The 15,641-nt window shown below is 37.7% G+C and overlaps 1 long non-coding RNA gene across 3 annotated transcripts in view; it reads left to right on the top strand.

The window, feature by feature from the left end:
• Positions 1 to 3,387: 3,387 nt before the first annotated feature.
• Positions 3,388 to 15,641, top strand: part of LOC108350139 (uncharacterized) — a 68,943-nt gene continuing 56,689 nt past the window's right edge. Inside the window, exons 1-2 of one of the 3 annotated variants that reach the window (XR_015672691.1) lie at positions 3,388 to 3,544; positions 9,520 to 9,615. This is a non-coding gene — a long non-coding RNA (uncharacterized LOC108350139). The remainder of the gene's footprint in view (positions 3,545 to 9,519; positions 9,616 to 15,641) is intronic. The other 2 variants (XR_015672690.1, XR_015672692.1) reach the window with 2 other exon arrangements.

Raw genomic sequence — 15,641 nt, 5'->3', positions numbered from 1 at the left:
TGCTGGTTCAACTGGCAGTCATCATATAGAGGGATACAAATCGACCCATTCTTATACCCTTGTAAAAGTTTAAGTTCAAGTGAATCAAGGACCTCCACATAAAATCAGCTATATTCAAACTAATGGAAGGAAAAGTGCAGAAGATCCTGGGACACATAGGCACAGGGGGAAATTTCCTAAACAGAATACTAATGACTTATGCTCTAAGATCAAGAAGCAACAAATGGGACCTCATAAAATTGCAAAGCTTCTGTAAGGCAAAGGGCACTGTCAACAGGACAAAACAGGAACCAACAGATTGGGAAAAGATCTTTACCAATCCTACATCCAATAGAGGGCTGATATCCAATATATACAAAGAACTCAAAAGTTGGACTCCAGATAGCCAAATGACCCTATTAAAAATTAGGGTACAGAGCTAAACAGTGAATTTGCAGCTGAGGAATATCAAATGACATAAATACATAAGGAAATGTTCAACGTCTTTAGTCATAAGGGAAATAAAAATCCAAACAACCCTGACGAGATTCTACCTCACACCAGTCAGAATGGCTAAGATCAAAAACTCAGGTGACAACAGATGCTGGCCAGAATGTGGAGAAAATGGAACACTCCTTCACTATTAGTGTTTTTGCAAACTGGTATAACCTCTCTGGAAATGAGTCTAGAGTTTCCTTAGAAAATTGAACATTGTACTACCTGAGGACTCAGTCCTGTATCTCCCGGGCATATATCCAAAAGACGCTCTAACATATAACAAGGACACGTGCTCCACCATGTTCATAGCAGCCTTATCTATAATAGCCAGAAGTTGCCAAACTCCTTTCTTAAGGATGGAGAGATGCCAACATGCCCAACAATGTGAGCAATTATATCAACTAAATAAGTGAGTGCAAATGAACAATCCCAAACCATTGTGTTCTGGATGAAACGACTCCCTCCATTTTTATACTAAGCTATGTTTTGGGTCTCTTTCCTTGTGTTCACTTTTCTGCTGAACATCCTTTAATACCAGCCAGTTGGGGCTGAGTTATGACAATAATATACATGCCTAGGCTGCAGAGCAAGTTCAGTGCTGGACCTTACAGTTTACTGAGGTACATTATCAAAATAAAATACTGTTATGACAAAAATGGCTTTTAAATCATTCAGTATTATGTCACTTGCCAACATCAGAACATTTTTCTATTGTATTCTATGTCTGGGTTAAATTCTTAGTCCATACATAAAGATATTCAAGTAATATTAATAGCTGGAATTAGTATGAGGTGAAATGATTAAGAATATATGTAAATTTTTAGAGGGGGTAAAGAAGTCTAGGATATTAATGATTCATATTTATTTTAGTTATTCGATTAATGCATATCAGAAGTTATGAGAAGAGAACATGTTATTAGCTAGAAAGTACTGAAGGAAAGAAAATGAAATATATGTTGGCTATAGTTGATTTGGAGGTGGCAAGAGGGTTATGGCAAATGCTGATTTATATAATGCTTTTAACAGGGCAGTTTGGTTTTCTGTTAGTACATGATGGTTGACAAGGATTTTGAAAGGAGGAATTTCTAGATTCTCAGACTTGGATTGGGCAATATTTTAGATATGTAAATGTGAATATGTTCATTAATAGGTATATGCCTTATCAGTAAATGCAGAAAGGTATCAATGTTGTGTTTTATAAAAAAGAAAGAGCCAGGAATATGTTTGATAGAGTCAGGTATGGTGAGGTAGGAGGGGTGCTTCTTTGGGCCCTTTCTGAGGTACTCTTCCCTCTGATGTATCAGCCATACAATGGGTTTAGAGTAGAATAGAGTTTATTAAGGGCCAGAGAAGGGAAGTTTAGAAGGGAGTAAAAACACAGAGAGAGAAACAGATACAGAGAAAGACACGAGAGAGAACAAGCAGAAGAAGACAAAGACTTAGAGGAAGAAAAAGGAGAAGAAAGAATTATTATTATTATTATTATTATTATTATTATTATTATTATTATTATTATTGGAGAGAATGAGAGTGAGACAGAGTGGGGGCAAACAGCCCCTTTTATAGTAAGCTAGGCCTACCGGTGATGCTAGGTAACTTATAGGCAGAGCCTAGAAGGAATGCTAACAAACACGTCCTAGGTAATATGATTGGGACGAGGGAACTAGAGTAATTTGCATAATATTTTTACACTATGAAAAAATGTTTAATATTTAAAGACTGAATGTATAATACCATTATTATAAGGTACATATAATTAGTACAGTTTTAATTTTGTTATTATTAATTATTATTATTGTTGGTGTGTGTGTGTTTGTGTGTGTGTGTGTGTGTGTGTGTGTGTGTGTGTGTGTATTGTGAGCAGGTAGATGTCTACAACATCAGACTTGTAAGTTCAGATAACATCTTGAACGAATATTTTTCCTCCTCTCCCTATATGGAGTCTGAGGATTAAACTTAATTCCTAATATTTGGCAGATGTGATTTTTACCTGCTGAACCATTTCCCCACACCAAGCCCTACTATATATAAATAATATTTGTGTCTCATAGAAAGTAAACCATGCAGTATGTCCTTTGGCTGGTAGGGAGCAAAGTAGGGATTTGTGTCTTTGCCATACTCGACTCAAAAGCCTGTGATTCTCTATTTTGACATTATTTTTGTTTTGTTGTTGTTATTACGGTTTTAATTCCTTTCTATCAACAGAGTAAACATACATTTTTTTCACTAGACTCCAAAATGAAGTGTTTTCTTTCTATCATGAGTTGGTAGAAAACAAAACAGAACAAAAACAAATAAAACAAGACTGATGTAACTAATCAGTGAAAGACAGTTTATTATCGCAAAACATGCTGTAGCATTCCGAAAGTAGACAAACATTAAATATTTAATTATGCTAACATTTTAGCAAGTCTGTCATAGGAATGACGGGGAAGCGGCATTATTTATTACACAGTAGCATCAGTGGTGAGCTTGATGTGACCTCATAAACAATGGAGAGACACTTACTCAGTATCATCATAAACGATGGAGAGACACTTACTCAGTATCATCATAAACGATGGAGAGACACTTACTCAGTATCATTAAGGTTGAAGAAGTTCAAGAAAAACTTAAAGATGTGTTGGCAAAAGGCTGAAGTTTGAGAGTCACGAACTGCACCTAACTTAATTGAGAGAATTGAACGAAACTGAAGTATTTTAGATAGTGTATATGATAGAAGGGATTTGTGGGTAGAGGTGACCACCACTGTCAAACAGTCGTATGCCACTTAAGACATATTACGAAATATGACCGCCATAATGGCAAAGGCATGCCCATACAGCCTGGAGACATGGAGTCAGCGGAGGAAATGGATTCAGGGCAACCGTTCCTCTAGGGATTTAGCAGTTAGAATTTTACAGGCTACAGTTATGCTCCTGTCAACTGAAGTATCTGATGGTGTTCACGATAGCCAGTCAAATAGAACATTTGAAAAGTAACTTCACTTGCAACTGTTTTAACCAATTTAGGAGTACAAACATTGCGTCCTCATTCCTCCTTCTCCTCAGATCACTAATTGAGGTTGGTAAGTGGGGCTGGAGAAACCTGTGAGTTTTACGTGCTCTGGAGTGGGACATTTCGTTGAATGGATCTTAGGTACTAATCTGCACCTATTCTTGTGCCTTAAAGTAATGACGAAGGATGGGTCTTGACACAGATAGTGTCACCTATCAGCACATGACATAAGGCAACACAATGTGCACTGGAGAAGACAAACCAACCAACCCCTTCTCATTCACAAGGCAAAGATTGCTCAGAAGTCAGGTAAAATAGTAAGTGACAAGAAACAAACAGAAAACAAAATAGGGGCAATGAAAAAGCCCAACAAACAAACAAAACAAACCAGTAAAGTCGAGTGATTGGAGCCACTGGACACAGTGTCTACATTCCACAGAAAATACTTCAGTTCATTGTGCAGTTTAGAAATAGCAAACGGTCAAAGTGACACACATTGAACAAATGATTATGGACCCTGTGGGCGGGGAGAACAGTCTGAGTCTTCTACATTAGAGCATTTGCCTTTCCTGTCATATAGGACATTAGATTTAAAAATCGTTAATGAACTTCTCCAAAGAATTCTTTCCAAAAGGGCTCAAGTGAGGATGCTTCAATTCCACTAGGGAGGGAGAAGAAAGCCAAGGGCAGAGGGAGGGCCTGGGTAGGAAGGGAGAGTAGGAGGGGAAAAGAGAAACATGATCATGTATGAGGGAGGCGTGATGGTTTATGTATGCTCAGCCCTGGGATTGCCACTATTAGGAGGTGGGGCCCTGTTGGAGTAGGTGTATCATTATGGGTGTGGGCTTTAAGACCCTCCTCCTAGCTACCTGGAAGTCAGTATTCTGCTAGCAGCCTTCATATGAAGATGTAGAACTCTCAGCTCCTCCTGCACCATGCCTGCCTGGATGTTGCCATGCTCCTGCCTTGATGATAATGGACTGAAACTCTGAACCTGTAAGCCAGGTCCAATTAAATGTTGTCTTTATAAGAGTTGCCTTGGTCATGGTGTCGTTTCCCAGCAGTAAAACCCTAAGACAGGAGGGAACAGGAGTGAAGCCCCAAGGACCAGCAGAATGAATGGAAATATGCAACCTCAGGAGGTGGGAGGTAAGGGGAACCTCTAGATTGTACCAGAGACCTGGGAGGTGAGAGATGCTCAGGACACAGGGGGGTGGACCTTGGATGAAATGCCCTACAGTGGGAAGAGGGAACTTGTCAAATCCACCTCCAGTAGAAAGACAGGGCATCAAGTGGAGGGAGGGGGTTTCTACCTCACAGTCAAAAACCCCAACCCAGAATTGTTCTTGTCTAAAAGAACTGCAGGGACAAAAATGGAGAAGAGACTGAGGGAAAGAAGGTCCAGTGAACAGCCTGAATTGGTATCCTTCTTAGGGGAGGGTCTAAGGCCTGGCACTATTGTTGATGCTACGGTGTGCTGACAAACAGCAGCCTAGCATGGCTGCCTTCTGAAGAGGCCCAAGAGACAGCTGACTGATACAGAGGTAGCTACTAACACTCAACCAGTGGAGTGAATTCAGAGACCCCTGTGTTTGAATTAGGGAAAGGCTGTAAGGAATTGAGGAGGAGGGTGATCCCATAGGAAGACCAGCAGTCTTAACTAACCTGGACACCCAAGATCTTTCAGACAGTGAGTCACCAACCAGGAAGCACATACTAGCTGGTAAGGCTCCTGACACATATATAGCAGAGGACTGCATGGTCTGGCCTCAGTGAGAAAAGATGCACTTAACCCTAGAGAGACTTGAGGCCTCAGGGAGTAGGTAGGTCTAGTGGGGTGTAGGGGAGGGGTTATGGGGGAGTGTGGAGGTATGGGGACATCTTACAGATGGGGGAGGAGGAATGGATGAGGAACTGTTGGATGGCAGAACTGGAAAGGGATAATGACTGGAATGTAAAAATAGATTAAATATAATAATAATAATAATAATAATAATAATAATAATAATAGAATTTCTTCTAAAGTTGTTTGGCTTCTTATATTTCCATTTTATTGTCCCCAGAGCATGTGATGTCCCATTTCTCATGTACAATGCTGCCCACATTTCACCTCCACAGACCACAGCTTAGCATGGGAAGGATAAAGGTACTTTGTCTGGATATTTCAGGATTCTGATGGTCAATTTTTTTTTAATTTTATTAACTTGAGTATTTCTTATATACATTTCGAGTGTTATTCCCTTTCCCGGTTTCCAGACAAACATCCCCCTAATCCCTCCCCCCCTTTTTTATGGGTGTTCCCCTCCCCCCATTACCACCCTCCCCCCAACAATCTAGTTCACAGTCTTAGCAGGACCCAGGGCTTCCCCTTCCACTGGTGCTCTTACTAGGATATTCATTGCTACCTATGAGGTCAGAGTCCAGGGTCAGTCCATGTATAGTCTTTAGGTAGTGGCTTAGTCCCTGGAAGCCCTGGTTCTTGGCATTGTTGTACATATGGGGTCTCGAGCCCCTTCAAGCTCTTCCAGTTCTTTCTCTGATTTCTTCAACGGGGGTCCCGTTCTCAGTTCAGTGGTTTGCTGCTGGCATTTGCCTCTGTATTTGCTGTATTCTGCCTGTGTCTCTCAGGAGCGATCTACATCCGGCTCCTGTCGGCCTGCACTTCTTTGCTTCATCCATCTCGTCTAATTGGATGGCTGTATATGTATGGGCCACATGTGGGGCAGGCTCTGAATGGGTGTTCCTTCTGTGTCTGTTTTAATCTTTGCCTCTCTATTCCCTGCCAAGGGTATTCTTTTTCCCCTTTTAAAGAAGAAGTGAAGCATTCACATTTTGATCATCCGTCTTGAGTTTCATTTGTTCTAGGCATCTAGGGTAATTCAAGCATTTGGGCTAATAGCCACTTATCAATGAGTGCATACCATGTGTGTTTTTCTGTGATTGGGTTACCTCACTCAGGATGATATTTTCCAGTTCCAACCATTTGCCTACGAATTTCATAAAGTCATTGTTTTTGATAGCTGAGTAATATTCCATTGTGTAGAGGTACCACATTTTCTGTATCCATTCCTCTGTTGAAAAGGCAATGTGCATCTTCTTAAATTAATGCCTCACACAGCAACACTCAAGTGTCCTTTCCTCGCATTTTGGAATTAGCTTCTGTGTGCCTTCCCTGTCCTTGGATTCATCAGACTCTCTGCTAGTGTGTACTTTCCACTATTCAATTTTTTTCTCATGACACATGTATTCTATTTGCCTAGGGATTCTTTAAGTTAATAACAAGGTTCGTGTAACTCATACAGCAGATGTGTATTTGTTTCAAATTTCTGGGAACTAGAAGTCTAAAGTCATGTTGTGAGTGGATTTTTCCCTTTGCTCCAGAGCAAAAGCTTCTAGAGTCCATCCCCCGCACCCATTCTTTGTTTTCTTCCTTTGTCCAAGATGTCTTCTTTCTCATTGTAGTTTCTACCTATTTGGTGTTCACTGGACTCTAATTCTCCACAGCGAAGCACTACTTATAACTAATAATCCTCAAAACACAAGCTTCAAAAAGATCCAGGAAGCCCTACTACCTCATCTCATTCTTTGCTAAAGTCTCTGGAAACTCTAAATAAACTTGCCAGTTTTATGGTAGAATCTTGCCCAGAGTCCAAAAGGGGAACTAGGTAAAAGATTGACTATCTCTGGCTACTCCCCAGTCCATGCCAAGCTGAAATCAGAAAAGATCTCCCTTCTCTCTTGTCCTTTCTTCTCTTTTCTCGTATATACCTTGCTCTTGTTGCCCAATTAAAGAATGTTCCTGGAAATCAACTTCCGTCATCCTAGAACATTTGCAACTTTTTCCTCTACAGATCATTACTTTTATAAATATGGTTTATAAAAGGGTTAAATTCAAGGTTATTTTGTAGTAAGCTATTCATATTTTTGTGTTCAGGCACTGAATTTCCTTGACGTTATTTTCACTTCCTATATGATAAATCATATTTTATAACTAAATATCATGAACTGCACAGCCAGCATTTCCTACTCAGACACATACTTTGGCTGGAAAAGGGGGGTTCTAGACTAAAGAAAATTAAAATGGGAAGGGTATTCAACTTTAATGAGGTATTAGTATATAAGCATGAAACTAAAAATTGTGCCCTGAATATATATTTACAAGAGTATATATGTACAAGATTTGTTCAAAAAATAAAGCGAAGCATATGATTAATTTAAGAGCACACTAAACTTTCAAAATGATTATATCAGCATTCTACTGGGTTGTATTACAACAGCATTCCTACAAATGCATTTCATCAGATATATAATTATTGTTGAGTAAAAATATACAATATAATATTCAATTTAATCATCTCTAAGATTTTTTTACCAGACCCGATGCCAATTATTCTAATAATTATTTAACATAAATTTTACTTTGGTTTTCTGAAAATCAACCACATGTTTTTCCTGGTTATTTTTATATTGTCTATTGAACATGTTGGAAAGGAATTATAAAAAATGAACTGGCATTAAATTGACAACAGCTTAAATTCTAAAATAGTGTGTATTACAATTTCATTTTTGGCCGTGTTTTGTTGGTTGAAAATAAATCTGAAAAAAAATTTTTTTAATTTATGTAAAAATGTTAGCTGCATTTGGCTCACTACATTTATAATAATAAAAATTTATTATCATTGAATATGTTGTACTCTCCCAAATGCCACAATTAAGAATTTATTTTCTATCATAATTCAATGAAGGTTTTATTAGTGAAATAAACATAAACATAATATTTTGACAACCTCAAACTAATGAATTCCCAATTGTTTAAAACACAGAAAAGATTTTAGTGTAGCAAATAATAAAATTTGTCATAAATACTGACAATATCTGACAACAAAGTTTTATATTACTATTTATGGTGAAGAAACTAAGTTTTGGGGAAGAAAATATCATTTCATAATACAAGATAGATAATTACAAGAAACAACAGATTGGATCCAAAACCTCTGATTAACTAGGAGAAAATATTATCCTTTTGGTAGGTTTTATAAAATAAAATGCGCATAATAAGCGTAGCTCCTTGGTGATTGGTTCATCATTGAATACTGAGTAGATCTGATCACTAAGTGTTATGATATTAAGCTGTGATATTAAGGCTTTTACGAGTTAGAAATATTTCCAATTAATCTCTTGTGTCTACTTAAATCTCTCTGCTCTTGGGCGTCTGGAGTCCCAGGGCCATTTAGTTAGGACAAAATTTTGAAGACATTTGTGGAATTTGAAGATAACCTGAGGGGTTTAGAAAAGTAGTTAAGAGTTTATTATTGGGGCTGGGGATTTAGCTCAGTGGTAGAGCGCTTACCTAGGAAGCGCAAGGCCCTGGGTTCGGTCCCCAGCTCCGAAAAAAAAGAACCAAAAAAAGAGTTTATTATTTGATAATTTGATCAAATTTGTTCACAACTTGTATATTTTTGGGTAGGCATTTTGAAGATGTCGAAACGGTGATACCTCTTATTTACCTCTTTCCTCTTATTTATTTTCGGTGAGGATTGTTTTCTCCCTTGAAGATCATGTAAGGTAGCTTGTACGAAGGGAGATTCATAGAAAATGTAACATAAAGCAGATTGTATGTTTCTGGAACTTACTGAGAAGAATCCTATCAAGATGATTTACTAAAGGGTAGAGTTAAAAATGACAAACACGTGGACAGATGGATATTATTCTGTACAGAAACTATGGCATCCAACTATTTTTTAAAGAGTTTCAAGTTTTATGACATAACTGATGGAATTTATCTATTTCATTAGTCTGAACCAATGTTGGGTATTACAGAACAAAGAGGCGATTGTGATAAAATTCTAATTTTTATGTTAAAATAAGTTCATAAATGTGTCAACCTGTATTTTCCGATGTCTACAACGGCTCCACAGAAATGAGGATTTTTAAATCAGTGAGAAGTCAGACTAGCCGTTCAAAATATAAATGAAGCAAACCAAATTTGCGTGTCAAATATTTGGTTAAGTTAATGTTTATATGGGTGTTTCTGATATTTTTTAGTGGCAGGTTGAAGATATTCCATAAACCTCCAACCTTCAACTAGCTGGTTAAGGAAAAGGCCTAATGGAAGCCAATGTTAAAACACCCATGATTCTGGTAAGTCAGATTTGTTTATTAACAATTCTAAACCAAACTTGAGTGAAGGTTCATAGGAGTTGTAAGAGGACCAGAAAAATTATATAAATACTATAGCCATGTATGAAGTTCTTAAAAAATAAGAAATGGAACTACTGAGAATGAAGGATTACTGGGGGTGAAGAGAGTTAATGTGGCCAAGGGATGAGCCTTCTTTATACTTGTCCAGTACACAGTACCATTATTTCCTTTGAAAGCACCTGCATATGGGCAACAAAAATTGACTTGGCAGGATATGTTTATGTACACACACATATAAATTATAAACACATGTCACACATCTGTATCATGCACACTATGTGTAAAATATGTATTGTGTTATATAAATGCAAAAGGGATTATCATAATGAGTGTGGTGGGTTCCAAGAAAGGAGGGAAAGAAAGGGATAAAAGTGATGTGATTCTATTTCAATTAAATGTATGAAATATAAACATAAAATTTCCATACTATCTTTACTAATGTAATGTATAAAATACTTATTTGGATTTTCTGGAAAATGGATAAATTAGGTTGTATGAATTTAGATTAGAGTTATACCAACCTAAAATATGTTGCAGCGTGCTTCTTCCTACTATGGGAAATTTGCCATTTATTTTTCCAGAATGTTTGCATAGGACTGGGGTTCAGTTATCTGTGAAACTCGAGACAGGAAGACGTGGTATATTAGAGAAGAGCATCTTCATGTTTTGCCCATAGGTGGAGAAGAGGGCAGGACTAGATTCACACTTGGCTGCGTTTATACTCTTCTAGGCACTCTGTTGGATAATTGTGGTAATTCAAATCTTACTGCAGGCAGTTAGTGTGTCATAATGGATAGCTCATTTCTCTGTCAGTGAAGTGAGCCAATTGAAGCCAGATTGGATTATATTAAGGGCAAGTTTTTTGGGAAGCTACTCTCTGTTGAGTCTACTGGCTCCAAGGATTGAGGCCAGGGGAGTCAAGAGAGGAGGAAAGGAAACGGAGAGCAGAGGAGGAAAGGAAAAGGGAGGGGAGAGGGAAGGAGGGACAGATGGAGGGAAGGAGAAAGACAGCACAATGTCTGGATTATGTACAGAGCAACCTTGTGGGGAAGGGCAGCCCATCCCCTGGGCAGGGTTGTGGGTAGGGTACTCCTGGTAGGGACTGAGGGAGGATGGGAGAACTTGGAGGCCAGGTCTGCTTTCATAAGTAAAATATGCACCTGGGTCCCTAGTCCTGGGTTCAAACCAAATGGGTACTGACTACCATTTAGATTGGTGAAGAAATATGCGTTTCTTTCTAGTGCGATAATTTCAGAGAAAAAGTGATTAATTTATTATTCTTTTAAAGAAAAGATGTAAAGAATCATGCTTTGTTTTCATGCTCTGGTGTTATGTTAAAAAATGTTTGGTGATCAGGTGTGTGGATAAAGAATTTGCATGAGGATGCTTGCCAATTGTACATGAGGAATGAAAGCCAAATTCAGGTATTTTTTACAGTCTCCAGAGATTATTTATGTATAATTGATTAATTTTTCATACATTATATTTTCATCCATATACTATATATTTGAAAATTCCTCCTTCTAGGTCCTCTCCAACTATCTATTTAAATTCATGTCCTCTCTCTCTCTCTCTCTCTCTCTCTCTCTCTCTCTCTCTCTCTGTGTGTGTGTGTGTGTGTGTGCCTGTCTACATTCTAAAAATAGAAACAAAACATAGAAACCAACCAACAAGATGCCACAAAAATATCAAAGCAAAACAAAGATGTGCATGTGCATGCACACACGCACACACACACGCACACACACACACACACCAAAGAGAAAGAGAGAGAGGAGGGGGGAGAGAGAGAGAGAGAGAGAGAGAGAAAGAGAGAGAGAGAGAGAGAGAGAGAGAGAGAGAGAGAAAGGAGAGAGGAGGGGAAGGAGGGAGAGGAAGAGAGGGAGAGAGGGAGAGAGGGAGAGAGAAAGAAAGGGATACAGAGAGGGAGAAAGGAAGACAGGGAGACAGGGAGACAGAGAGACAGGGAGACAGAGAGACATGGAGACAGAGAGACAGAGAGATAGAGAGACAACCCCAGAATCACAATAACTTGTTTCCAATATTGTGGATTGTTTATTAAGTTTTTAAACTGAGCCTTTCACTGGAACCCAGAACTCATTTTTCCAGTGCTACAACTCCCAGCACAGGGCTCTGCACCTGGTTTTTACGTGGGTGCTGGGTCAGACTCAGGTCCTCATGTTTGCACAGCACATAGGCAGTAAGATCTTTCCTGCTGTTGAGCAGTCGCTCTGCCTGCCTGCCTGCCTGCCTGCCTGCCTGCCTGTCTGTCTGTCTGTCTGCCTGCCTGTCTGTCTCTCTATATGTATACACATATACACACACATATATATACATACATATGTGTGTATACATATATACACATACATCTGTATATATATATCCATAAGCATATGATATAGAGAGACATATGATGAGCATATGTCAGACTATATACACATTTTGTCCATATAAGGGCACATATATGAACCAATAAAAATACAAACATACGTTTTATAAAGGCGAGTCAACCTCACTGTCATAGTTGTAAAGTCAATATTATTAGATGCTTTTCAAGACATTTTAAACATATGCAGCAATAACAAGTATGTTTTCTTCTTTGATGTAATAACAGAGTATGTATTGGTATCTAATTCAACATAGATTTCAGCACTCTTCGAAACACATCTGTGTGCTAAATATTTTAAATTCATTTTATACACTAATTTAGTGTAGAGTATCTTAATTAAGAAATGTGGGCTTTATTAAAGTCCATTTTAAAAGTACATGGCTACTATTATATATACATTATTTATGTTCTATTTTTACAAATCAGACTTTGAGACTGTACAATTGTGATTTATTTTCATCCTTTTGCTGAGACATTATTTAGATAACTGAATTTGTATAGCTACCACGAAGAACAAACTTGTTAATTTCAGTTTTATTCTATATAATCAAAGGATCTCGTTTTCATTGCTACATTTAGAAACTTAAATTTCCTTGGAACCCAACATATAATGCGTTAGGAAGGGTTACTAACTTAGACCCAAGAAAGCATGCGTTATTTAATAGCAGTGGGTTTTATGTACGCGGATAGGCTTTAGAGAGTTGACTTGGGTCTCGAATTTCATGCCCCGACCTCTACTCAATTCACTACTTTTAAAGTTATAGTCACCTATGCAGATCTCTCTTGTTCAGTGGACAATCCATTTTGTATAACTACACACGTACAGCTTATCTTATTTCTCTAGCATCTCTCAATTTTATTTTTCTGGCAGTTCGTTTCTGCCTCATGCTTTATATTTTGTAATAGCCACCGTCTTCTGAAAAGAAGACACAGTGATGTTGCTATGCAAGCTGGGAAGCTCCTCTGTGTTGGAGACTCCCTTTACTTTTACATAGGAGGACATATTGGTTCCTAGCAGGACTTTCCTCGTTGCCCGTGCTGTATCCAAAGTGCCCCATTCCAGCCAGCGTGTGTCCCTGAGGGTCCTCGGAGAAAGTCTGTGGTGTTCGGTCTTCTTTGGGATCTCAGCTCTCATTTTACTCTGAGGAGTTTTGAAAGATTAGCAAAGCTCAGGACATGCTTTCCCTAGATCCTGAAATTTTTGTAGCCTCACCTTTGAGTTGGCAAGTCTCTCACAGAAACAGAAAGAGAATTAATATCCAGATTTTAGGATGTTCTTTTCCTCAGAATGATAACACCTCCTGTCCCGAGAAGATTGACAGAATACTGTTGGTTTCGCATAGAGATGGTTAGCGTTTTGCTTAGCCTTCTTGTTGATGTCATTAGACAGTTAATGTAAAACGAGTTACCTTCCAATTCTCGTTGGCAACGACTGTTCTATTTTTTTAAATAAAATACTTGAAAGTGAAATTTAGATATTTTAAAGAGTTTAACTAATTTATGCATATGCACATGAATGTGTGTGCATACGTGCCACCACACACATGGATGAGGCCATTTAGATCAGACACAGGAGGGAATTGTGGGATACCGTGTAAATGGAGTACTGATGGTTTTCATCATTCTGGGAACCAAACCTGGGTCTACTTGAAGGGCAGTAAGTAATATGCTGAGTCATCTCCTTGCACAAAACCAAAACCAAACAAAAACAAAACAAAACAACCAAACAACCAAACAACCAAACAACCAAACAACCAACCAACCTTCAACCAAAAATGCCTTGCCATCTTTTCACACATTTCCCAGTAAATTATTCATGTGTAATGTTTTCTGTCCTAGTGCCATTATTTAGAATAATAAGGGCTATTTTCAAAATATAAAATCTTTCTAAGCTATTCTTAGCTAAGTAAGAAGAGATTGAAATATCAGGAGATGCTGGGCATCCAACTAAAATTTGTTCTTTGCATTTTGATCCGTCATTATTTTCTATGAAAATTTAAGTCTGCTGCAAAGGAAAGCTTCTTTGATAAAAAATGAGAGCTACACTTATCTGTGGTTATAATAAGTATTTAAGATGTAGTAAAAGTTACATTCGTCTAGTAAAGTGTCACACGTGGGTTCCCATCTTAGAAGCATTACCTCACTAACCTCAGTGAACTTGGAAAATGATGCAGTTATATTTTAATTTCAAATTATTATGAAGAGATAGAATTAGAGTAATATTTCCTTTCTGGGTCTTCTATGCATTCTGTGTGAACGGATTTCAAAATAATCATAAGCCATATAGTTTAGTAAACTTATTTTCCTAGAATATCTAAAGATTTATTCTTTAAGGATTCAGTGTTTTATTCATCATTGATAGACATCTTTTTAGTCCTTTAAAACTATAGTATTAAGTCTCTATATTATGGGACAACATACATGTTTTATTTTAAATCCTATCTCTATAAGTGTGTATTATAAATAAGCCTGGAGTAAGGAAACGGAAGCCGTTGCTAATAAATGGGCAACAATGGACAGCAAGTTGGACAACGTTTATAGGTCAAGAGGCACAATAATTATGCAGGACTTCCTGCAGTTTATAATAACCAAGGTAAAATTACTATTATTTATAATTGCAAAGAGCGATTATACCCTAAGGATAAGTTCACTCTTAAGATAATGTGTGCAGTTATAATTCAACAGAAATGTTTATAGCCCAGAAAAATTGCTCATTTCTCAGATCAAGTGTGAGAAAGAATTGGACGCTTAAGAAATCATTAATAATGATGGTATAAAATTAGACCAATTATAACAAAGAAAACATTTATCCAGACTCTGCTTACAATAACTATATTTTAGATGCTTCATTAAAGAGTTTTATATAATACATAAAGACTTAATATATTGCAGAGGAAACTCCATTATCAGCTAAGAGCCTATTATGCCCATGGAGAGACCAATCCTCATAAAACCTGGCTTAAAATTTATCTACACTTATTTATGCAGGATAGAAATAATTTTAAATGGCGCATTGAAGTTCAAGGCCAGAATCTTACTTCAAACTAGACATATATATGGATAAAATGTACACATTGAAAATACAATATGAGACCACCCCCATTTATTTATAGTTACACTTTCTGTGAACGTTTATTCTCAATAAGGTATCTTTTGGAAAGAAAACATCAGCTCTTGACTTCTCCACCCTTTACAATGCCCCAAACACATTAATAAATCTTTAATAGGCTGGTTAGAAGGTCTGGGCTGCTGACTTATATAGACCTGCATCCCAGTCCAGGCGAAGCTGAAACACACAGGTCCCTGGGCCGTGCTATCTAATCAGTCTAACCTCATTGGTCAAAGTCAGACCAATGAGAGATCCTGTCTCAAAACACAAGGTCAGTATTGACGAAGAAGATGTGAGAGTTTGTCCTCTGGCATTAACAAATGTGCACAAGCCCCAATGTAGACATGTGTACCTCCACGTGCATAAAACATGAGTAAATAAACGTTTCAACATATTTGATAATTGGTGAGTTAATTTAGTGATCTCTATTCTTTTGCTTTAGTTTTTTCTTCTTTTTTTTTTTTTTTT

This window comes from Rattus norvegicus, chromosome 2 (genome assembly GCF_021556685.1).
Source record: "Rattus norvegicus strain SHRSP/BbbUtx chromosome 2, alternate assembly SHRSP_T2T, whole genome shotgun sequence".
Taxonomy (NCBI): Eukaryota; Metazoa; Chordata; class Mammalia; order Rodentia; family Muridae; genus Rattus; species Rattus norvegicus.
The sequence above is the reverse complement of the archived record's forward strand: the minus strand, read 5'-3'. Positions and strand labels throughout refer to the sequence as shown.